Raw genomic sequence first — 24,788 nt, forward strand, 5'->3', positions numbered from 1 at the left:
ACAGCGAGGGAGGGAGTTGCGTACAGCGAGAGAGTGTTCAGTACAGCGAGAGAGTGTTCAGTACTGCGAGGGAGGGTGTTCAGTACAGCGAGAGAGAGTGTTCAGCAAGGGAGGATGTTCAGTACAACTTGAGAGCATTTTCAGTTCTGGGAGCATGTTCAGTACAGCGAGGGAGGGAGTTGCGTACAGCGAGAGAGTGTTCAGTACAGCGAGAGAGAGTGTTCAGTACAGGGAGGGTGTTCAGTACAACTTGAGAGCATGTTCAGTTCAGGGAGCATGTTCAGTACAGCGAGAGAGAGTGTTCAGTACAGGGAGGGTTTTCAGTTCAGGGAGCATGTTCAGTACAGCGAGAGAGAGTGTTCAGTACAGCGAGAGAGAGTGTTCAGTACAGGGAGGGTGTTCAGTACAACTTGAGAGCATGTTCAGTTCAGGGGGCATGTTCAGTACAGCGAGAGAGAGTGTTCAGTACAGAGAGGGTGTTCAGTTCAGGGAGCATGTTTAGTACAGCAAGGGAGGGTGTTCAGTACAGCGAGAGAGTGTTCAGTACAGGGAGGGTGTTCAGTACAACTTGAGAGCATGTTCAGTTCAGGGAGCATGTTCAGTACAGCGAGAGAGAGTGTTCAGTACAGAGAGGGTGTTCAGTTCAGGGAGCATGTTTAGTACAGCAAGGGAGGGTGTTCAGTACAGCGAGAGAGTGTTCAGTACAGGGAGGGTGTTCAGTACAACTTGAGAGCATGTTTAGTTCAGGGAGCATGTTCAGTACAGCGAGAGAGAGTGTTCAGTACAGAGAGGGTGTTCAGTTCAGGGAGCATGTTTAGTACAGCAAGGGAGGGTGTTCAGTACAGCGAGAGAGTGTTCAGTGCAGGGAGGGTGTTCAGTACAACTTGAGAGCATGTTCAGTTCAGGGAGCATGTTCAGTACAGCGAGAGAGAGTGTTTAGTACAGCGAGAGAGAGTGTTCAGTACAGAGAGGGTGTTCAGTTCAGGGAGCATGTTTAGTACAGCAAGGGAGGGTGTTCAGTACAGCGAGAGAGTGTTCAGTACAGGGAAGGTGTTCAGTACAACTTGAGAGCATGTTTAGTTCAGGGAGCATGTTCAGTACAGCGAGAGAGAGAGTGTTCAGTACAGGGAGGGTGTTCAGTTCAGGGAGCATGTTTAGTACAGCAAGGGAGGGTGTTCAGTACAGCGAGAGAGAGTGTTCAGTACAGAGATGGTGTTCAGTACAACTTGAGAGCATGTTCAGTACAGGGAGCATGTTCAGTACAGCGAGAGAGAGAGAGTGTTCAGTACAGGGAGGGTGTTCAGTTCAGGGAGCATGTTTAGTACAGCGAGAGAGAGTGTTCAGTACAGCGAGAGAGAGTGTTCAGTACAGGGAGCATGTTTAGTACAGCAAGGGAGGGTGTTCAGTACAGCGAGAGAGTGTTCAGTACAGGGAGGGTGTTCAGTACAACTTGAGAGCATGTTCAGTACAGCGGGAGAGAGTGTTCAGTACAGCGAGAGAGTGTTTAGTACAGGGAGCATGTTCAGTACAGCGAGAGAGAGTGTTCAGTACAGGGAGGGTGTTCAGTTCAGGGAGCATGTTTAGTACAGCAAGGGAGGGTGTTGCGTACAGCGAGAGAGAGTGTTCAGTACAGGGAGGGTGTTCACTACAACTTGAGAGCATGTTCAGTTCAGGGAGCATGTTCAGTACAGCGAGAGAGAGAGTGTTCAGTACAGGGAGGGTGTTCAGTTCAGGGAGCATGTTCAGTACAGCGAGAGAGAGTGTTCAGTGCAGGGAGGGTTTTCAGTTCAGGGAGCATGTTTAGTACAGCAAGGGAGGGTGTTCAGTACAGCGAGAGAGTGTTCATTACAGGGAAGGTGTTCAGTACAACTTGAGAGCATGTTCAGTTCAGGGAGCATGTTCAGTACAGCGAGAGAAAGAGTGTTCAGTACAGGGAGGGTGTTCAGTACAACTTGAGAGCATGTTCAGTTCAGGGAGCATGTTCAGTACAGCGAGAGAGAGAGTGTTCAGTACAGGGAGGGTGTTCAGTTCAGGGAGCATGTTCAGTACAGTGAGAGAGAGTGTTCAGTACAGGGAGGGTTTTCAGTTCAGGGAGCATGTTTAGTACAGCAAGGGAGGGTGTTCAGTACAGCGAGAGAGTGTTCAGTACAGGGAAGGTGTTCAGTACAACTTGAGAGCATGTTCAGTTCAGGGAGCATGTTCAGTACAGCGAGAGAGAGTGTTCAGTACAGAGAGGGTGTTCAGTTCAGGGAGGGTGTTCAGTACAACTTGAGAGCATGTTCAGTACATCGAGAGAGAGTGTTCAGTACAGCGAGAGAGAGTGTTCAGTACAGCGAGGGAGGGAGTTGCGTGCAGCGAGAGAGAGTGTTCAGTACAGGGAGGGTGTTCAGTACAACGTGAGAGCATGTTCAGTTCAGGGAGGAAGGGTGTTCAGTACAACTTGAGAGGGTGTTCAGTACAACTTGAGAGCATGTTCAGTACAGCGAGAGAGAGTGTTCAGTACAGAGAGGATGTTCAGTACAGCGAGAGAGAGTGTTCAGTACAGGGAGACTGTTCGGTACACCTTGAGAGGGAGTTTGTGATGATTGGTACAAAGGTAAACCGCTCGGCTGACATGTCGGGCATGTTATGTTATATTACACAGATGCATGGGTCAAAAGGGGAAACGTGAACTGTGTGTAGTCAGGTGAGAGGCCGGCCATCTTCACGCCAGCGATTGGACAGTTACATCACGTGTTTGTGTTACCGTTACGTCCGAGGTTAGCAATACCATGCGATTCTCTGTTGTCGATCAGCTGATATGGAACCATCGTTTTCAAACATAATGTTTGACTACTATAGTCAAATGCCCCTTAACCTTATGAAGGATAAGGGGGGATATGGGCACTTTGTGCATAACTGAATTTAAGAAAAGTGCAAACTTTTTAGGATTACATATGAATGTTATCAGACATATTTATATATGTAGATTTCGTTCATTTCAATACATGCATGTTTGGGCTTATACCAACTCTAAATATACATGTTAAGCTAAGATTTGTCGAAGAGGCTGATTTTAGACCTTTATAATCAGCGTTTATTAACTATCTGAACAGGAGCAGTATTTGACACACGCTGATTTTCTTGGGAAATTTACAAACAGGACAACATATGGTAAATGTTGGGTCGTAGACTTGCTTACAGCTACATTTTCTCTTCAAGTTGGACAGTTTTACTTTTTTTGCTCGTTTTGACTATTCCTGCGTAGTTGATCACGCCATAAGTAAAAACCACGCAAGTGTGAGGACGAAAAGGCTATTTGACAACCAGTTGAACATGTCTGACAATACCATACCTCGTAAATAGGGGGCACGGGTGGCCCAGTCGCATAAGGCGCCGCAATTCGCTGTGCAGAGTTGCGTCCCTTGGGCACGCCAAAAACCTATGATTGTCGGGGTTCGAATCCCGGTTCGCCCAAATTATGTTTCTAGGTTTGTCAGCACCATACCCGTGCTCGTGGGTTTCACCCTGCATCACTTCGGGCTTTCCTGCCACATTAAGCTGACACGCCGTGATATAACCGGAATACTTTTAAAAGCGGCGTTAAACGACACTCACTTATACCATAAATACTTCCGCACTTTCTGCAATGTAAAAATTGGACGTTTCTACAGGGACAAAAAGTGCCCTTATCTCACCGCCTCCTCTTTTTAATGTTAATGATGTACAAGGGCATGTGAGACATTGTTGTTTTACACCACAGTCCAGTCATATCCCTGTGAATAATCGAGTCAAACCACTGGTGGATAACATGATTGCCCTTTGATGAGGATAACACTTACTGACCAAGGTCGTCGGTTGTAACCAACCTATTCCCATTGGTCGATTCTTACCAGGGATGCTGGACCTATGCTGTCGAGGCATTCCATGGAGGCATGCTACATGTGTAAGCTAGTGCCGGGATGGTTTTACTCTGGCCTCGAAGACTATACTGCTTGCTAAGCCAACTTTGGGTCTCATTCCTCAAGTCGTTTGATTTATGGACTTTCGTCTGAAGCCTTTCTGGATATTTGGTCAAAATAACGATTAAGATAAAAGAATTGGCGCGGGGTCGTCTTTAAAAGTTTTGACGGTAAATACAGTGGAGAGATTCTGAAATATCAAATGCTGCTGATAAACTTTTCATATTCCACGCTTATGAAATGTTGGTTAACATGAATCTGGGAATTGTTTGTAATGTTTCTAACCAGTCCTGTGGGGTTTTCCCACATGAGTACAAAGTGTGATGCCCATTTCTGGTGTCACCCGCCGTGATATTGCTGGAGAGCAGTAAAAAAAACCTCACTCTCTCACGGCGGGGGACACCAGAAATGGGCGTCATACATTGTACCCATGTCGGGAATCGAAGCGGGGTCTTCGGCGTGACGAGCTAACGCTTTAAACACTAAGCTACCCGACCGCCCCTGTATTATAAATGAACACTATGATCTACTTTTGGACAAATTAGAAAAAAAACAAAAAACATTCAGGTTACCTACGTATCCCTTTATCTATTCAATCCCATGGCCAGTTTAGACCGGTTCTGTTTGGTGTTCCATGTGTGGCCTCGTTAACCGACATGTGGTTGATAATTCAGTTTCCATACCACGTGACCTTGGTCTACATAAACAAGGCCATGTGAAGGTCGTGTCATGCGTACTAGCACCTGCACTGTGTTGTGAAGATAGCTTGTGCATCAGTGACGTGCATCTACCAATGAAAATGATTGCACTGCATATATTTACTTTAGGATGTCAGGTTGGGTTGATATATTATTAGCTGTCTATTCTCAAAACCACACAGGCCGCCCCTGTGGTCTAATGGTAGAGCGTCCGACCGGAGAGCGGAAGTTCAGGGGTTCGTTCCCCGGCCGCGCCATACCCAATCTCATTAAAATCAGATCTTAGTTCTCGCTACCGCTAAACAAAGATCTGAGGACATCCTATTGCGGGTCATGTCAGAACGACCTTTCATCTGACCAATCAGAGCATCGCTTATCAGATCATGAAAGTGACAGTTTGAATGTGATTTTTGATCGTGCAACCGTTGAACTGCGGCATGGTATCTCAGTAGGCTAGCACTATACCATCGGCGTTACAAAAAAACCCAGTCCATTTGCTGCAAAATCGTACCGATGAAATGCAAAATAAATATTAGCAACAATTCGTCTTACATGGCATGAAAGTTATATATTTATATATATTATATATAATTTCAGACATTGTCATAATGTGTAGAAACAGCTGTGTAATGCACTATCGTGTAATTGTTGGTGGTTTAATGCCTTCTGTTACAAGGGGGTCTGGACCTGTGAAGATCCGGGGTAGAATATATAGGTCTTCAGAACCCATGCTTGCCGTAAAAGGCGACTATGCTTGTCGTAAGAGCCGACTAACGGGTGGTCAGGCTCGCTGACTTGGTTGATGCATGTCAACGATCCCATTTGCGTTGATCGATGTTCATGATATTAATCACTTGATTGTCCGGTCCAGACTCGTGTATTTACAGACCACCGTCATATAGCTCAAATATTGCTGAGTGCGGCGTTAAACAACAAACCAACGAACGAAGGGGGTCTGCGCAATAACAATAACAGCTGAAGGGCATCGCGGAACAGAGGGACAGTCTCAAAACTTCTATTCTGAAATATTTTCATTGTCACTGTCACTGTTACTGTCAACTGAAATAATACTTTGACTGACAGTTGCATGATCTAAACCATCTCTTTCACAACATGAAGCTTAATTACTGGTCTCAACTTCGTCAATGCACCCCTCCGACGTAAAATAGTCATCAATTAAAATACCAAGATTTTCAAATAATCTGTGAAGTTCATCATTCCGTATTATAATGATATATTTGGCTCGTTCTGTTTATTTTATCATTCGCATTGAAATTAGCTGAATAATAATACCAAGAATATACACTAACATTGCTTTGAGAATATTTTACAGAATATTTTATCAGAATATTCCGTTTAACAACTACTCCAGAAAGATACGCTTCTGATTTATGCTTTTCATTTGACAGGATTTTATGACAGAAAGGATTGTAGTAGTTTGGACTAACACAGACGAATTTATCATGTAGCGATGTTCAGATAGTGCAGACCCCCTTGTTACAAAAGGCATTAAATCACCAACACCAACATGAGAGTTTGTTAAATAACTTTTTCTCTCCATCATGAAAACGTCTGAAATAATGCTGACTAACTTTTATGCCACTTAAGACCAATTGTTGCTTTCGGATATATATATATATATTGCATTTCATCGGTACGATTTTGCAGCAGACGGTCTAAAGTACAGACTAGTACAAGCAGCCACACACACACACACACACACACACACACACGAGTATGTGAGGGGGAATTATCATTATCTTGAGCGCGACGTTAAACCCCATCTCAACTCACCTCAGCTTGACAATGAATAAAGAAGTGAGTGAAGCGCCTCAAAAATACACCAACGGTTCTTTTCGCCGTCTTCTTAGTTTGTTTGGTTGGTTGGTTCTTGGCACCCATTCTCTTCGAGTCTAAAAACCCGTGTTCGATTCCCACATGTTTTTATTTGCTTGGGTTTTTTTGGCGTTAGAGCCGCACACAGCTATATTCAAGCTTTTTGACGGCGGCCTGTAAACAATGGGGTCTGAACCAGACAATTCGGTGACTGATATTGTGAGCAACCATCCACGCGGTCGGGGTACGATGACACGCAATCAACCAGGCTACCGCCCGATCCATTTTGTGGGCTCTTACGACTAAGTACACGTGTCTGCACACATGATCTTATTCTTGTCGTACATTTGAAATCTTTCCATTTGTCAGAAAAAAAACTTATGTTTTCAATAAAGCTTCGTCGTTATATGATAGTGAGTGAGTGAGTATGGTTTTACGCGGCTTCTAGCAATATTCAAGCAATATCACGGCGGGTGACACCAGAAATGGGCTTCACACATTGTACCCATGTGGGGAATCGAACCCGGGTCATCGGCGTGACGAGCGAACGCTTTAACCACTAGGCTACCCCACGGCCCCCCTATAATAATGAATAAACCTTTAGATAAAATAAAGTTATGATCGGATAGTTCTAGCGTGACTACCCAGATGGCATTGATCGACGCTCATGCTCTCGATCACTTGTTTGACTGAAATATGTACGATTTTTACATGTTACCAAAGTAAAAGTTCTCATGTTTATGTTCTAGGTGAGTAAAACTTGCGCCGTTTCAAAGTTTCAGATCAGAAATCTGTGTCCGAATCACCAAGGTGTCATGGCGTCTCAGATCATGTGAACAGCAAAGTCCGTGTCAGCTTGTAAACTCCTGAAATGCGTGAACATAAACTGCCAAATGTCACCGCCAGGTCACCAACTCATTTTAGCATCAGCGGAATTGAAGGAGCCAGAATAATTTGAGTGAGTGAGTGAGTTGGGTTTAACGCCGCTTTTAACAGTATTCCAGTTATATCGCGGCGTGTCAGCTTAATGTGGGAGGAAAGCCCGAAGTGATGCAGGTCCCAGACGTTTATCACTTCGGCGAAACCCACGAGCACGGGTATGGTGCTGACAAACCTAGAAACATAATTGGGGCGAACCGGGATGCGAACCCACAATCATAGGTTTCTGGCGTGCCCAAGGGACGCAACTCTGCACAGCGAATCGCGGCGCCTTAGACGACTCGGCCACCCGTGCCCCCCCAGAATAATTTGAACAAGATCTACAAACCATATAGTCTGAACTGCCCCTTGAGAGCGGAAGGTACGGGGGTCATATCAAAAGACGTTACAAGATGGTACTTGTTGTTACCCTGTCTGGCGCTCGGCATTAAAGGGCTTAAACAAGGACTGGTCGGCTAGGAGTCAGTATACTGCGTCTGAGAGGGGTGTTCATGTTACACTGCGGCATGGTATCTCATTGGGACACACACACACACACACACACACACACACACACACACACGTGCATGAACGTCGCTATATAAGTGCATTATTCTTGGACGCCACGTTAAACCCCATTTCACCTCACCTCACATCTAAACTGCCGCTATTCCCTAGTCGCACCCCTAATCAAGGGTTTCAATGCCATATCAGCGTTTCAGCCCTGCGTCAGTTTCGCCAACATAACACCCCCACACCCCACACCCCACACCCCACACCCACACCCACCAACACACCCCACCCCTTCCCCCACCCCTTCCCCCACCCCTTTCTCAATAAAGATCAAGTAATGCTTGACAATCAAGTAATGATGTGTTGTTGTGTTTAGTACCGAGAAAAAGTGTGTTGATCAAGTCATAAAGTATTACTGTTGAGACGTCCAAGAAAATGCCGAGTCGATGTTTTAATGAACAAGTAACCTGTGCCTTGCTCATTAACGATAATGAAACTATCACGTTTCTGCCGTGAGAACCTATTAATGTGTTGATTCCTTGGCGATCAAGAAAATAATGGCCCGTTGTTTGTATTTTTCCACCGTGTCGGATTTCCAACAAGCGCGTCTTTGTTCTGTTTTATCATTGTTTTTCCCAAATTGATTACATCGCCCACAACCATACGTATATTTATACAGTCTGTCACTGTTAATCTGTTAACAGCTCCGTCAACATTTCAACAGTAGTTACATGCATTTAAATGGTGCATAATCTTTTTTTTCGCTATTCATTGTAAGCTGACAGACAAACACGTTTACTATTATTTTCAAGAATAAATACCGGATTCATTTAAATTACGAGGCTAAGTTAATCGGTATTTGCCTAGCGTTATGCCATGGATAAATGCCTCAGTTGAATGATGAACGGTGTGATTACATAAAACTGTAGCAATCCATTTTGCAGCGTAACATTTACTCAATATTTGAAAACAAAAACAAATGAACGCCATCATATTGATTTTCCATACCGAATTATACTAATGAATATACCAACTGACGTTGACCTCTTCGTGTTAACACATGACATGAATGCAACCACTGGCGTATTTCAGTGTTCAGGAAAATGTAAGAATAAAAGTACACCTCCAGTTTAATGTTACTGTGTCATCTTGGTAATCATAATTATGGGATTCCGCGGTTCCGCTGTAGCGGCAGTTGATAAGACGAGGGTAGATATACACACAATAAGAAACATCCCTTGATTTCCGAGGAAGGATTAGGATGCTTTCGGTATACGATCCACAGTAAATACTACTGCAGAAACTGAATTTCAGGATTTAACTACAAGGCTGTAAGTATTAACATTAATTGGATGCTGGTGATGAGTGTAGGATCCATGTCCTGTGTTGCTTGTACTCTTCGAGTAAACGTACTTGAGTTAAAAATTGTTGTAAATAATATTATGTTTCACGTGGATCGTTTGAACGCCCCGGAACCACGGAGCGCAGGCAGTTCAGTTAAGGCAGCGCAGAGTTGCGTTCCGTAGACGTGAAAGGATCCACAAATCTTGTGGTCGAATCCCAGCTTTGCCTGATTATTGTCATTTGTCGTCGGTAAATAGGTTATCACATAGCCAACTTTGGATATTTCATGACGTTTACCACATTTTGCAAACAGACGAACGTGGGTGTGGTGCTTATAAATCAAGGGTCGTAATCGGGTCGAATATATTGTCCACTGATGGAGATTGTCCTTGGTCTCGTCGACTGGTGTGTCATGTTACCCCACTGGCTGATGAGAATCCGAGGAATAATATCGGTTGATACAGATAACAGCTTATTTTTTTCATCTTCGTTTATCAAGGGTATTATAGCACCATTCTGATAAATACTCTGGGTCTATTCGCGACCAAAGATTCGTTTTTTAAGTCCGATATGACTGACATGACCTTAAAACACTCGTCAAATAAACCTCTTTGAAAGTTGATGATAAAAGAGAAATAGATGATGACGTCAGTACCTGACCTTATATGTTATCAATGGTTAAAGATCTTTTGCGCTAGATAATCGAGGATAGATTAGCGGTGAATTTGCGATTCCTTTGATCTGCCCTATTTACAGCAAAACAGGAATACGTATACAATAATATAGATATTGTAATATTACAAGACCCAAAAAAAGAACTGGGACCTTTAAACGATCCAAATATATCTCTGTTTCCTCTCTAACGTGTAAACCTCTCTTAAGATAATACTTTATATACGGCAAACCTCTCTACATTATTTATATAAAAAACAAACCTCTTTCAAGATCAATGTACGAGGTTTAAGCTATTTTCAGATACACAATCAAGTCTTAACTAAGTCGTAGGACTCTTCGCGCGTGTCTACAGTGTTTGTCTGTGGTGGTTTTAGACTCCTGGAGCACTCTGCACACAACGCAAACACGAACATGACATAAGAGACCACTTTATTCTTATAAAAGAAACGCCAATGGATTGTGAGAGATGGTTGACACAGGAGACAAAATAACGGACTCAATTCGACTACAGATTACAACTAGCCTCAGATATAGCCGCTTGTCCGTTGTCCCGTGCGTACTAATATTTAGGGCGGACTAGTATTCATTTTAAACCCCTATTTCGCCAGTGTAGCGATAATTTCTAATTCATTTCACATGATTGTTGATCGAAATTGACCATTTGCTGAATCGATTGTTACAATGTTATAAATAATTTGACGTCATTCCGTGGCGTTTGATTGGCTAACTAATAATTTCTTTTTGCGTTTATGTTTCCGAAAATAACATTAGACCACGCCCACCTACGGACTACAGTTTCCTGATTGGCTGATACTAGAATTGGTGGGGTCCGTGTTGCATTATTGCGCTGAACGACGTCATGGACATCGTGTTGTTGTGTACTGTGTTTATGTGTTAATGAATAAATAACACGTATTTATTTATTTATTTATTTATTTATAAGAATTGACTTCAATATGTTTTTGTGTTTATGAAGTATAAACGTAAAAGCGCGGTTTTTACACAAAGTGCACATCGGCTTTTCCGTTTATACCTTCATAAATGCACAAAAATATATTGAAGTCGATTCTTAAATATTCGTGAGGACTTAAAGGAGTACCAAACCCTGACAAATTGGCAGCAAATTCCAAGCAAGTTTGATTGAAACGTTCAAACGCGACGCTGCCAACTCCAGTTGTATTACAGATGTAACTCTAGCAGTTAATTATCATAGACACTGTGTCCCACATGCCCCTATATTAATATGGCTAGATCTAGGCTGAACATTCATGGAACATAAGCCCCCTGCTCTTGTAGCGGGATGATGTTACTAGTCCGCCTTACTAGATAGATATTTTAATAATCTATTATAAAGTGAAATCTCGTTAATCCGGACTTCAGTTTTCGCTGTGTAATTTTCCGTATTCTTAAATTTCCGAATTCATAGTGGTTAAGTCCATGTGTACGCATGGCGACCTTCTCAGCAGTATTCGCCCGGAAGGCAGGGTTTCCGGACTAGCGGGGTTTCCGGACCAGCGAGTTTTCACAATACAGAGCTAACTATGTACATTGCCGTATCACCTTCAAGCATATTACCACAAATGTCACACTGCAAATTAACAAACAACAAAACATATCCACGCTTTTGATGCAGCGACATCTATTTGTCCTCTTCATCAGCCATTCTTCAAGCAGAGCGTTCAAAACATTTCCGCTGATTGGGTTTCTCGGCTCTCCAACGCCCTCTCACGACCAGCGCATATGTCCACAACGCCCTTTAGCGACGAATGCACACACTCACTGATTTAAAGTCGTTGCCATCAGCAGTACTTTCTCTGAAATAGGCTTTCTGTATTTCATTACACGCGTCACCCTCATAACATTGACCGCACACATGGGGACATGTGAAGATTAGTCTGAGGCTATAATGTCTAGGACCACTGCATCGTTACCACGATAAGGTTCACAGTGTGAGCAATGTCTGTTATTGGAAAAGCAGTAGAACCAATGAAACAAATACAGTGAAACCCTGTTAATCCGGACGGTACTAAATGAAACAGCCCGGATAAACAAATTTCCGAAATACAGGAATCACAGTAGGGGTCAGTTTGTATATAATATATACACTCCGCATATATATATCTATATACCTTCCAAAGATACTCGTCCGGAGCGTGAGGTGTTCGGATTAACAGGGTTTCACTGTATATTCAAACGATATTCCCATGTCCCTTACAACTGTGTGATCAGATTAGGCTGGCTTCAGAGAATGTTATATGGTACTTCCGGTTTACCTCCTTCCGCCCAGTCCGAAACGCACTGTTGTTACCCTAAACCCACATATTCTTCCGCTCCGCAAGTACTCCAATATTATTTGAATAGTAATGCGGGTTGTATCACAGTTCAATTCAAGTCGTTTTTGAATCACAGGTTGATTCATCAGCGCACGCATGAGAACCAGCTTCCGTAACCAGCTGCCTCTTCCGGCGTTATTGTCAGACTTGCGCATGCGTGTCAAACGCTCAATGTCTTTATGTAAATCCATGTAAGAAGAGCGGTGAGGGGAGACAATCTCTGACCGTTGCTTCGGTATGTGAAACATATCTGAAACATACAAAAGTAAGCGCCGTCACGTCACATATAATTTCTGCTGACATTGCAAGGAGTTGGTGCGAAAATACAGATCATCATCCTCGATTATCCAGTGTAAATTGCGGGGCAAAAGAAAGTATACACTGGAAAATGCACACTTTACTCTGATTCTTACTGTTGTACTGTAAAATTGCGACCCTCATGTACCCTGAGACGACAGGTGTACGTCACCTGTTGTGAGATACTAGTGAGTGAGTATGGTTTTACGCCGCTTTTAACAATATTCCAGCAATATCACGGCGGGGGACACCAGGATGGGCTTCACACATTGTACCCATTGTGAGATACTCATTGTGATGAGGGGCGGCTGGGTAGCCTTGTGGTTATAGCGTTCGCTCGTCACGCCGAAGATCCGGGTTCGATTCCCCACATTGGTACAATGTGTGAAGCCTATTTCTGGTGTCCCTCGCCGTGATATTGCTTGAAAATTGCTAAAAGCGGCGTAAAAGCATACTCACTCACTCATTGAGATGATGCATGTAATATCGCCTATGATACAATTCCCTATTTTGACTTGACCCTAATTTACCTAGATCAACGGTCTTTCAAAAAGGACGTTTCCAAATTGGGCGCATCAGGGACAAAATGATGCAATTCACAAGTTTGACTCTACGTTCCTGTGTTTTTTCAAGTTAACAATTGACTTGCCTTTGCATGTGTTTGTTACGGTGCCACCGGAAGGGCAGGATACACCCACCTTTTCGCGAACACCTTGTATCATCTCTAGTTTATAGTGATTCATGTACGCATGCTCACGATAAAGTCGGAATCGTGCAATCGACTCTGCTTTTGGCAGAGATTTCCTTTGAATATGGAAAGGGTTTTGTCACTTTCATTAAAAACTCGCTATGGGCAAAAGGTCACGTCGGCAAAAGTGGGCGATATTTCACCCCTGATAACTCCAGGTATTACATCACCATGATAATTACCATGGATCCATGCGTTTACCATAGCTTCATTCTGAGCCCAAGTCAAATAGCACGACGCTAAATAGAGCTGTCCAATCAAATTACTCTCACAAGATAGGAGCGATGACATCACTTCCGAAACGAAGCTATGGTGACGAATGTATCTAGGGCTGTTATCAATAGAATGGAGATGTAATACACTTCCGGGCAAAGGAAACTATACACCCATGTTTAATGGTGGCTAAAAATACAAACAAATGTTTTTTTCGCTGCTGATGTGTTTCATACGGGTATCATAGATGTGATTTGGACCCTAAGTTTGTGGTGCCTCGGCGATTATTTTAGCCCAGCAACGTTTTTATAACGTTTGTAATTTGTTGGTCAAATCTAATTTTCAAGCGTATGGTTTCTTTTGCCCGATAGATTTTTTTTTTTTATCAAAGCTTCATTGTTTCTGGAAATAAGTTCATCATAAGTTAAACATAGTTTTAACATTTGCTTCACACATAGTCTTTACAGGAAGCAGCCTTTAGCAATATTCCAGCAATACCACAACACGGCGGGGGACATTAGAAATGGGTTTAACACATTGTAACCAAGTGGGGAATCGAACATGGGCCTTCGGCGTGACGAGTGAACACGTCAACCTCTTGGCTACCACAAACCCATGATACACATATAGTATTGCTACCCACGGCTTTAAACAACATTCACTCACTCTATACCGTCTTAGCAAGACCAAAGAACCTCCCGAAACTTGCTGTGAATAATTAAAAATGCAAGGAGTTAATTTGGTGGTGCAAGTACAGACGCTTGCATCTGTTTAGTTACCGAAATCACCAATTATAATTACGTGATAAAATTAGCACTTAGCCTAACTTTCGATTGACATAGCCTCGATGTGTTGTGTGCGTGCGTTCAACTGCCGGCCACCCACGCTTTATGTGATTAGTATCGTATTATCAATTTCACCTTTATGACATTGATGAGTTGTTCAAGTTAGTTTGTGATTATTTCACAGCTAATCTAACGTCAACAGCTTTTCCATGTGTGAAATGAAGTGGTAAAGTTTGAGGGGGGAAAATGACTGTAGGCGAAATCACACGCCGGAAACAATTCCAGTGGGCGCACTGACGTGTGTGTTATCAAGACTGCTTAGGAGTGAGTGAGTTGATTATCTCTTTTGAGGGAGAAATGAGTGAGTATGGTTTTACGCCGCTTTTAGCAATATTCAAGCAATATCTCGGCGGGGGGTAGCCCAGTGGCGTTGGTTCGTCACACCGGGGACCCGGGTTCGACATGAGTACAAAGTGTGATGCCCATTTCTGGGGTCACCCGCCGTGATATTGCTGGAATATTGCTGGAGAGCAGCGTAAAAACAACCTCACTCTCTCACGGCGGGGGACACCATAAATGGGCGTCATACATTGTACCCATGTCGGGAATCGAGCCCGGGTCTTCGGTGTGACGAGGAACGCTTTAACCAGTAGGCTACCCGACCGCCCCTGATAGAGAAGTATTCCAGTGTTTTATCACGACATGTCAGCTTGGGGTGAAGCCCCAAGTGATGCAGGTCTCCGACGTTTACAATTTTGCTGAAACCCACGAGCACGGGTATGGTGCTGACAAACCTAGAAGCGTAATCAGGTCGAAACTGGGATTCGAACCCACGATCATAATGGATACCATTAAGGGACGCAACTCTGCATCACTAACTGACTCGTGTTAGACGACTGGGCTTCTATACAAATGCACGATGGTACATTTTCCCTCATATGTTCTCGTCATATTGCTGGAATATTGCTGAGTGCGGCGTTAAACAACAAACAAGCAAATCATGTGTTCTAATACAAAATATGCACGCTTTTTTCCAGTCATTCTATGAATATCACCAAACTTGGCGGATATGTATTAGATATATGCATACGCACCAAATTTAGTATTATATATTTAAAAAGAAGCAACCTAACAGTATTTCATATTATTCATTCGGCTGGCACCCCTCGTAACTGTTCACCTCATATTTGCACACACTGAAACACAAATGCTGATACGATCACGGAAACTGACGAGGTTTAACGAATTGCTCGACGTTTAAGCCACTTGACCGATCGGCGAAATAACGCTGCTTTGGGAATGTGAGGAGATTCAGGCAAGCGGCAAATGTTATTAGCTTCTCTGTCCACAAATAGAAAGCATCGCATCCCAGCGTATAAACTGTAATTTATCAAGACAACGAGATTCTCAACTCGCTTGATGAATACACTGAGAGTATCCTATTGGCTGTACAGATTTGCAGGATTTTCTAATCTGTTTATGACAGTGACGTGGTTGCGTCTCAAAATAAAACTAATCGTTTTATAATGCTCTATATACAGCTTGCCTTGAAGACCCGGCGGGACAGACCTGTCTGATGTGCCGCTGTTTGAATAGTAACTAACGGGGCTATTGTTTATGCCCGAAGGCACCGCTTTCTTAATTGTTCAGTATAAAACCGCCGTCGATGTTGATAGCAATAAGGTGCGTGAGTATGGTTTCATGGCTCCTAGCAATAGCATCAGAAATGAGCTTAGCACATTGTATCCATTTACCAGGGAATCGAACCCGTAGGCGTGACAGGCCAACGCTTTAACCCCTAGGCTAGTCTACCGCCCACATGCAATAAGGTTGAAACAGGATAGATGTCTAAACACTAACTTACTTATCCGCAGTTGTGGTTGGGCTAAGTAGCGAGATTCGACTTCGTGGTGAGGTGAGGTGAAATGGGGTTTAACGTCGCGTCCAAGATTATTGCACTTATATAGCGACGTGCATGCACGTGTGTGTGTGAGGCTGCTTGTACTAGACCGGACTGATTCCGATTAATAGTGCTAGCCAACTGAGATACCATGCCGCAGTTTAACATGAATACCCCACTCAGACACAGTATACTGACTCCGAGACGACCAGTCCTTGTGTTAGCCCCTTAATACCGAGCGCCAGACAGGGTAACAACAAGTACTATCTTTTAACGTCTTTTGTAATGACGCGGCCGGGGATCAAACCCCGGAGCTTCCGCTCTCCGGGCGGACGCTCTGCCACAGGACCACGAAGGCTGTCGGGCTCACCAGAAACCTATGACTGTGGGTTCAAATCTCGGTTTTAGGTTTGTCAGTACCATACCCGTGCTCGTGGGCTTCACCAAAGTGAAAATACGTCAAAGTGTCATATACGAAAATACGTATCAACATGTCATACATAGATAGAATTATAGATAGTCCGGAGGACCATATGTATTTTACTCTGATACATAAAGAGTATTGAGGAGACAAGAAAACTGGTTGACCTTTAGACCGGATGTACATGTCGCCCCACAGCGCATGTCCCAGCTGTCCCATGGCCCGCTTCCGGTGTTGAGCGGCGGTGTGAGTCAGGCCTAGCATCAGTACCAACGCCACCAACGTCTCCCTCAACATACTGCAGGCTGTAACAAATTATCAGATTCATTTAGCAGGCTCTAACAGATGTAACACCGAGATTCTACAGGATGTAGCAAGCTGTAACCAATGTAATAGATATATTTGGAAGGCTGTAACAAAAGAATCCCATCGATTCAGCAGGATGCAGCTGTAACTGATGAAACATTTAGAATCAGCCGCCTATAACAGATTGAACACATAGATTCAGTAGCTGTACCGAGCGGTAACGGATGCAACAAATTGATTTATCTGGCTATAACAGATGTAGATTCAGCAGACCGCCAGATTTAACACATAGATTCAGTAGCTGTTCCAAGCGGTAACGGATGCAACAAATTGATTTATCTGGCTGTAACAGATGTAACATGTAGATTCAGCAGACTGTCCCAGATTTAACACATAGATTCAGTAGCTGTACCGAGCGGTAACGGATGCAACACATTGATTTATCTGGCTATAACAGATGTAGATTCCGCAGACTGTGCCAGGTTTAACACATAGATTCCGCAGGCTGTTACAAGCTGTAACGGATGTAAAACTATATTTAGCAGGCTATAACAGATGTAACTAAGATTCAGCAGACTGTAACAAATTGAACACATAGGTTCAGCAGGCTGTAACAGTTGTAACACATAGATTCAGCAAGCTGTAACAGATGTAACACATAGATTCAGCAGGCTGTAACAGATTGAACGCAAAGATTCCGCAGACTTTAACAGATTGATCACATAGATTCAGCAGACTGTAACATATTTAATACATAGATTCAGCAGACTTTAACAGATTGAACACATATATTCAGCAGACTTTAACAGATTGAACACATAGATTCCGCAGACTGTAACAGATTGAACACATAGATTCCGCAGACTGTAACAGATTTAATACATAGATTCAGCAGACTGTAACAGATTGAACACATAGATTCCGGAGACTGTAACAGATTTAATACATAGATTCAGCAGGCTGTAACAGATTGAACTCATAGAATGTGCAGCTGTAGCAAGCTGTAATGTATGTAACAAATACATTTAGCGGGCTGAAACATACGTAACACAGATTCAGTAGGCTGTAACAGATCAACACGGATAATTCAGCGGACAATGGAATGTAGATAAATTCATAAAGCCAGTGTTCGCGCGTTCAACACATGTCATTTATGAGCGGGTATCAAAAGGTTTTCAGCCCAGCATACACAGAACTGAATAATGATCTCTGCTCTTGGGATCACAGTGATAGATCCAGGTACCGGTCACAAGCCTAACTGAAGTCTTCTGGGTTGCTACTGTATCGGGTTAACAGAGCATTAGGGTTGGTGACAGCGTGGCCTTTATATGATGGCCTTTATCAGATGGAGTCAAGGAACCCATCAGGTACACACCTTTGACATGTTTTGATGTTCTCCAAGGATTGTTTCTATTGACCCACATAAGTTCTATTGACCCATACTAGAAGTCTGTGTTTGTTTTTTGTTGTTGTTTAGCGCCGTACTCAGCAATATTCCAGCTATTTGACGGCGGTCTGTGAATAATCGAGTCTGGACCAGACGATCCTAGATACGACACAAAACCCGATCCCGTTAGTCGCCTCTTACGACAAGCCTAGTTGCCTCTTAGGCAAGCATGGGTTTCTGAAGACCTATTCTAAGCCGGATCTTCACGGGCCCCAAGAAGTCCGTGATCTCCTCTAACAACAATCGATGGGAGTGCATGGTCCCGGACACAGCAGACATCATCTTCACGATAGAGTGAGTGAGTTAGTTTTAACGCCGCTTTTAACAGTATTCCAGTTATATCACGGCGTGTCAGCTTAATGTGGGAGGAAAGCCCGAAATGATGCAGGTCTCAGACGTTTACCACTTCGATGAAACCCACGAGCACGGGTATGGTGCTGACAAACCTAGAAACATAATCGGGGCGAACCGGGATTTGAACCCACAATCATAGGTTTCTGGCGTGCCTAAGGGACGCGACTCTACACAGCGAATCGCGGCGCCTTAGACAACTGCCCCCCCCCCCCCCCTCCTTCACGACAGCGATATAATTTATGAATATTATCTTGTATTAAACTTGTTCTTAACATGTAAACTCCATAGAGAAGTTTACCACGGTGAACCAGCTGCACAGCATTGTGTATGCTAAATAATTGTAAAGTTTAAATACTGCATGGTTGTTCCAATCATATTATTTGATGTACACCTCCCATAGATCGGCGTATAGTGGACAAGGTGAAGCTCATCGTCACTATCACTGGGACAAGTTGAGCACAGTGGCTTATCATTAAATCGCTGATCCCTTCTAGATTTAAGCCAAATTGTGTGAAGATAGTCGAGATGTCGACAAATATGTTTTTTATATAAAGAAGGGATAGACTTCCGAAGATTATATTGTCAAGTATTAATAGCAACAATATTTTTATAAATGATAGATTTGGAAGCACTTGCCAAATAACTTCCAAAAACTTCGAAAAAATAACTAATATTGCTTATACCGCATTTCGCCATAACCGATAGTCGTCAATATATTGTTTACCTGATATGTCCAACTCTGTGCGTTACGGGGTTCCACTTAATCGTATAGACATTCATAGCAGCCACGCAGGATACAGTTATCAGTAACTATCAATTTGCTCCAACATTTAATTATATTGTATATTCTTATATATTGTAATGGGTAGCGACCTAGCTCAGCATATACCATTGTATAAAACATGGGTAAGCATGTTCTTCCTTACGGGGAGTATCCGCCATTTACACAATTTGCAAAGAGCAAATGTTGCTCATTGGCCTTGTTCATATAACCGCATTGCCGCATAAGTAAACGTTTTATTATTATTATCATTATTATTAAACATAAACAATATTGACCGATAAATTGTCCTTGTAAATTCTTAAAAACAAAATGCAGACCTTTGATAAAAAATAGAAACTGTCTGCCACAAAATTCATCGTTGCAAGGTGTTTTTCTTAAAAAATGATTGAGGCACATAGTTTTAAATAAAAATAGATCTGATTTTGCAGCTGAAGCTGAACAAATATTAAATCTCGATACAAAAAGAAAGTATACACTTGGGAATTGGATTTGACCAAAACACTACAAACGTTATCAAAACATTACTGGGCTAAAAACATTCGCTGAAACACTGCAACCTTGAGGTCCAAAGTACAACTATGATACCCGTATCAAATACTTCACCGTCGAATAAACATTCTATCCTTTTGTCACCATCAAACATTGGTGTATACTGTCTTTTGCCCGGTAGTTTACGAAAAACAAACTGAAAATCTGTTATGATATCGTTGTCTAAAGACCAAGTTATTAGTCTTTGATTTAATACAGAAGTATAAACTTTATTGAAGCAATCAGCAAGACTGATCCCCCTGTAATTATTCGGATCAGTAACGTCATCCTTTTTGAAAACTAGGACCAACACTTCTGAGATCACGATTTGGGGAAAAGGCCTGTTTATAAAATGCAGTTAAACATCTTATGCAAAATGTTAATTAAATAGCTGCTATGTTTGATTAAATGTTTATTCAATATGTAGTCGCATGTGATTTCGCACGCTTGGGGGAATTAACTGATAATTTTGGATACAGTAATTTCACAGTCAAGTTCTTCCAATATTACACGGTGTCAGAGACCAGAACGTGTCTGATTCGCAATTCAAATACTTCTGAAATGTTCAAAACATTCAGATAAAGGCACGTTGATACGATCCTTTTTGTGTTCGAAAATTTCGTATTTCTTATAATATTGACAGTATGTATAGGGATACATGTTAAGAAGAAAACACAGAAATGAAGGAGAAAGTGTATTTCAAGTCATTTGCGTCACAATAAGGTGTGGTAATAGCGATTATAGTGATATGGCTAACGAATTAGCTGAGCTGCATATGTTCAGTCGTATACTATTTGAGAGTTAAATATAATGTTAAAAACAATCATTATGTTTGAAATGTACTGCTATACGTTGTCTCAAGGCTATTATCGGTGTTCCTAAATTCAGATCCATACCCCACTTAATTGAATTTTGAACTGAACGAGCGCCGGTTAAAATACAGGCAAACTAACTTTACACTGAAAATCTCCTAACTCACTCAATCCCCCATTTAATGGCATCCCGTATGGAGACACTGGAAAATGAAATCTATTGTTAAATGAAACGTTGATTTTCTTTTAGTAAAATAAGAATTATAATCCTTTGAATGTAAAAAAGTCAACGTCAGAGAACAACCAGTCTAGATTGACCACTGAAAAGGGTTCCAAAACGTTGATTTTCCTGTAGTTTAATAAGAATTATAATCCTTTTAATGTAAAAAAGTCAACGTCAGAGAACAACCAGTCTAGATTGACCACTGAAAAGGGTTCCAAAACGTTGATTTTCCTGTAGTTTAATAAGAATTATAATCCTTTTAATGTAAAAAAGTCAACGTCAGAGAACAACCAGTCTCGATTAACCACTCAAAAGGGTTCCAAAACGTTGATGTTCTTGTAGTGAAATAAGAATTATAATCCTTTTAATGTTAAAAAGTCAACGTCAGAGAACAACCAGTCTCGATTAACCACTGAAAAGGGTTCCACTGAGCGTGAAAGGCAAAACAGCAGCGACATTTTATGAATGGATCACTGACAATCAGTAATGACACCATGTATCGAACTGACTCAGTTCATTTAAGCTGATTTTGTACTGACGTTCATGTATTTAGACGTTCAAAATACCCATAACCCAACATTCCAGGCCTAGAGACATCAGCCGCTAAGTAGAAGCTTACTCATAGAGTCTGTAAGTTAAGATATATAGCTTATGACTTGAAAATACAGAACAAATGTTTACGTAAAGCATTTCCTATCACAACATTCTACTTTTTAATGTTACCTTGGACGTTTTGAAAACGAAGAACTCTTTGCATTTTGTAATCTCGCTATAAGAAGGGTTATGCACATGTTTCCTCAAGCTATGAGAAGAGTAATGAACATTCAATCCCAACTTGTATTCAAGGTGTATGTTTACCCGACAAACATTAAAGCAAGCTGCCTTCCAATTGGTGTAACTTATCGACCACTCATACGATGCTCATAATATCAATCATATTCACTGTGACAGCATATCTTAGTGAGAAGTACTAGGGTTCAAGTCCGCTAATAATAAATTCTTGTCATGTTTGGAAAATGCAAAATGTCCTGAAGAGAATAATTAACCTCGATTCACCGATTCAACATGGCGTGAAAGGCAAAATAATGAAAATCATATGAATGTTTCAGTGAAAATCAAGGACGGCACCAGGTGTTCGCGAAAAGGGTAAGTATCTCTACACGAATTTGCATTAAATTGCATAAAATATAAACGTTTGCCTCCTAACGCCGCACAGCACTACTCCTACCATACGTCGGTGGCCTGTTAACAATCGAGTCTTGACCAGACAATACAGTGATGGACCAGACAATCCAGTGACATGATAGCGCGTTTACTGTTTTTGTTGAAACGTCTTCGTGAATGCACAATTACCGAACCATAATTTTCACATTGGCACTATCAACTATTAAACGGACAGTAGCTATTAAATCAATTGTAGGAACGTTGCATATGCGTATATGAAATAAATTCCACTGGAGAACAGTTCACTATTAATCACACAATAGATATCACAAACCTTGCATAACAGCGCATGCATTTTCTCTACTGAATAAACTCGCACATTCTCTTATTTGTTAAGGAGACAGATGACAGTTAGTCAATTCCATTTATCAAAACTCTCATTCACACTGGCGTTAAAACATGCCGTACATACATTCAATTGCTGAAAAATTAAACTGCTCTAACACCTACCCCTGAAAACTGTTCGTGTATTTTGCACTGAACGTGCGCCGCTGCTAAATTGGACGAACCCAGGGTGTTTCTTCGCTTTGGCTCTCAGTACAGGAATTAATCACGAAGAAGTTATCCCAAACACTGCTGCCTTTTTATTGGAGCGAATCCGCCCACAACATTTCAGATTAGATCGACTAAGAGGCTCTGGGCCGTCGGTGTGCGGAGCCAAGCGACCAAGGCCACACGAGTCTGAAGTTGACACGTGTGATACGAGTTTGGAGTAATGTACATTGATTTTAGATCAATTGTTATGCAACACTACAAAGTCAATCTTCGTGCTTTCTGAATAGGGGGAAATCAAGAATTGAACATTCAGCTTAACAAGCCATTTATACTTTGATTTGGAAGCTGAAAATTGTTCACCCAATGTCACATATAGCATGAGCATACTAGAGAGAGAGAGATAGATAGAGAGAAAGAGAGAGAGAGTGAGAGAAAGAGAGAGAGAGAAAGAAAAAAAGACAGAAAGAGTGAGAGATAAATGGAAAGGGAGAGCGAGAGAGCATCATACGACTTATTACGATATTATTATTATTTTTATTATCATCTTCATCATCATCATCATCGTTATTATTATTATTATTATTATTATTATTATTATTATTATTTACAGATTAAGATATAAAAAAATGCAGCAAAGAGGGTTCGGGTGATCCTGGCACAGTCAGGCTGGTTAGAGTCATCATCAGCTCAGGGCCCTTGCCCCCTCTACACGCAGCCCAGACAGCGAATGGGACTTCTCCCAGGAAGCGCCGCCTACTCAAACCCACCCAGAACCTTTCGGAGAGTGTGAAGATTCCCCACACTGCAGCCTTCTGCATTACCCAGATTGTCAGAAGGGCTGTATTCCTGGTAGCAAACCCTGGTACTCTCCCAATGTCAGTCAGGAGATTGGGAGGTACCAAACCTAAGGCAGCGAGGACAATGGGGAGTCGGACAACTTGGTACTTGGGATGCAAGCGTGACATTTCGAAAGCGAGGTCCGCATATATGTCATGTTTTTCCTCAATCTTGTCAATCACGTTAGTGTCAAAGGGGACAGAAAATTCAATGGTATAAATGATTTCATTAGATTTATTAAAAAGGACAAGATCAGGTTTGTTGGCCTGGATACGTCTGAGGCTGTAAATGGGCCTATTCCAAAAAAAATTGTATTTATCATTTTCCATGACGCCCTCTACATATTCCGGGTCGTACCATGGGTGGACCACTGTGTCAAAACCACAAGCATGGCGAAGATGAAATGATAAAATGCTCGAGCTACACTATCATGTCGTTTAAGATACCGTGTTCATGCCAAAGATGGGCATCCCCTGACAATGTGTTGGACAGTCTCATTAAATTCATTACATAATCTACATTTCATATTTACACTTTGATGCAAAATCACACATTGGTGGTTTCGAGTGGGAAGTGACTGGTCCTGAGCAGCAAACAGAAAGCCATCTGCTTCTCTTTTGAGGCCAGACGACTTCATCCAAGCAAAGGACTCTGTAGGATTGCTGATCTTCTCAACACACTGCACATAAACTCGATGCAGTGGTCGTTCAGATAGCCTCTCTTGGAATCTGGGCCGACTTGATATGGCACTTCGCTTGGTTGACACTCATTTCAGTACAGAACCATCAACCAAATCAACACCGACATTGAGATTATGTCCCACATTATTATTATTATTATTATTATTGTTGTTGTTGTTGTTGTTGTTATTATTGTTGTTATTGTTATTAATATTATTCTGAGGGAGATTTGACCATGACATAGTGTGACATTGCAAGAGACATACCTTTTTCTGAAGAGGGCATATATGTGACCAAACACAGAGCAATTCCGCACGTAAACACACACGTGCTCACCCTAATCCCCCCCTCCCCCCCTCCCAAACCCACACCAAACCCCGACACAAAGCCCCACCACCATAATATGTAGCGGAGGTCCTCTGCCATTCAATAATAATTGATTCAGTTTGTTTGTCCTCTATTCGTCACAGTGATAT

The 24,788-nt window shown here is 42.2% G+C and overlaps 1 long non-coding RNA gene across 2 annotated transcripts in view; it reads right to left on the minus strand.

Annotated features, from left to right (window-relative positions):
- Window positions 1-10,337: 10,337 nt before the first annotated feature.
- The window catches only part of LOC124139309, a 38,575-nt gene continuing 24,124 nt past the window's right edge, over window positions 10,338-24,788 (minus strand). Inside the window, exons 1-3 of one of the 2 annotated variants that reach the window (XR_006861757.2) lie at window positions 22,751-22,866; window positions 16,790-16,927; window positions 10,338-12,508 (exon numbers count right to left, since the gene is read on the minus strand). This is a non-coding gene — a long non-coding RNA (uncharacterized LOC124139309). Of the gene's footprint in view, window positions 12,509-16,789; window positions 16,928-22,750; window positions 22,867-24,788 lie in introns of those variants that run through there. The other variant, XR_006861756.2, reaches the window with a different exon arrangement.

Source organism: Haliotis rufescens, unplaced genomic scaffold (genome assembly GCF_023055435.1).
Source record: "Haliotis rufescens isolate VD_foot unplaced genomic scaffold, xgHalRufe1.0.p SCAF_8, whole genome shotgun sequence".
Lineage (NCBI taxonomy): Eukaryota > Metazoa > Mollusca > Gastropoda > Lepetellida > Haliotidae > Haliotis > Haliotis rufescens.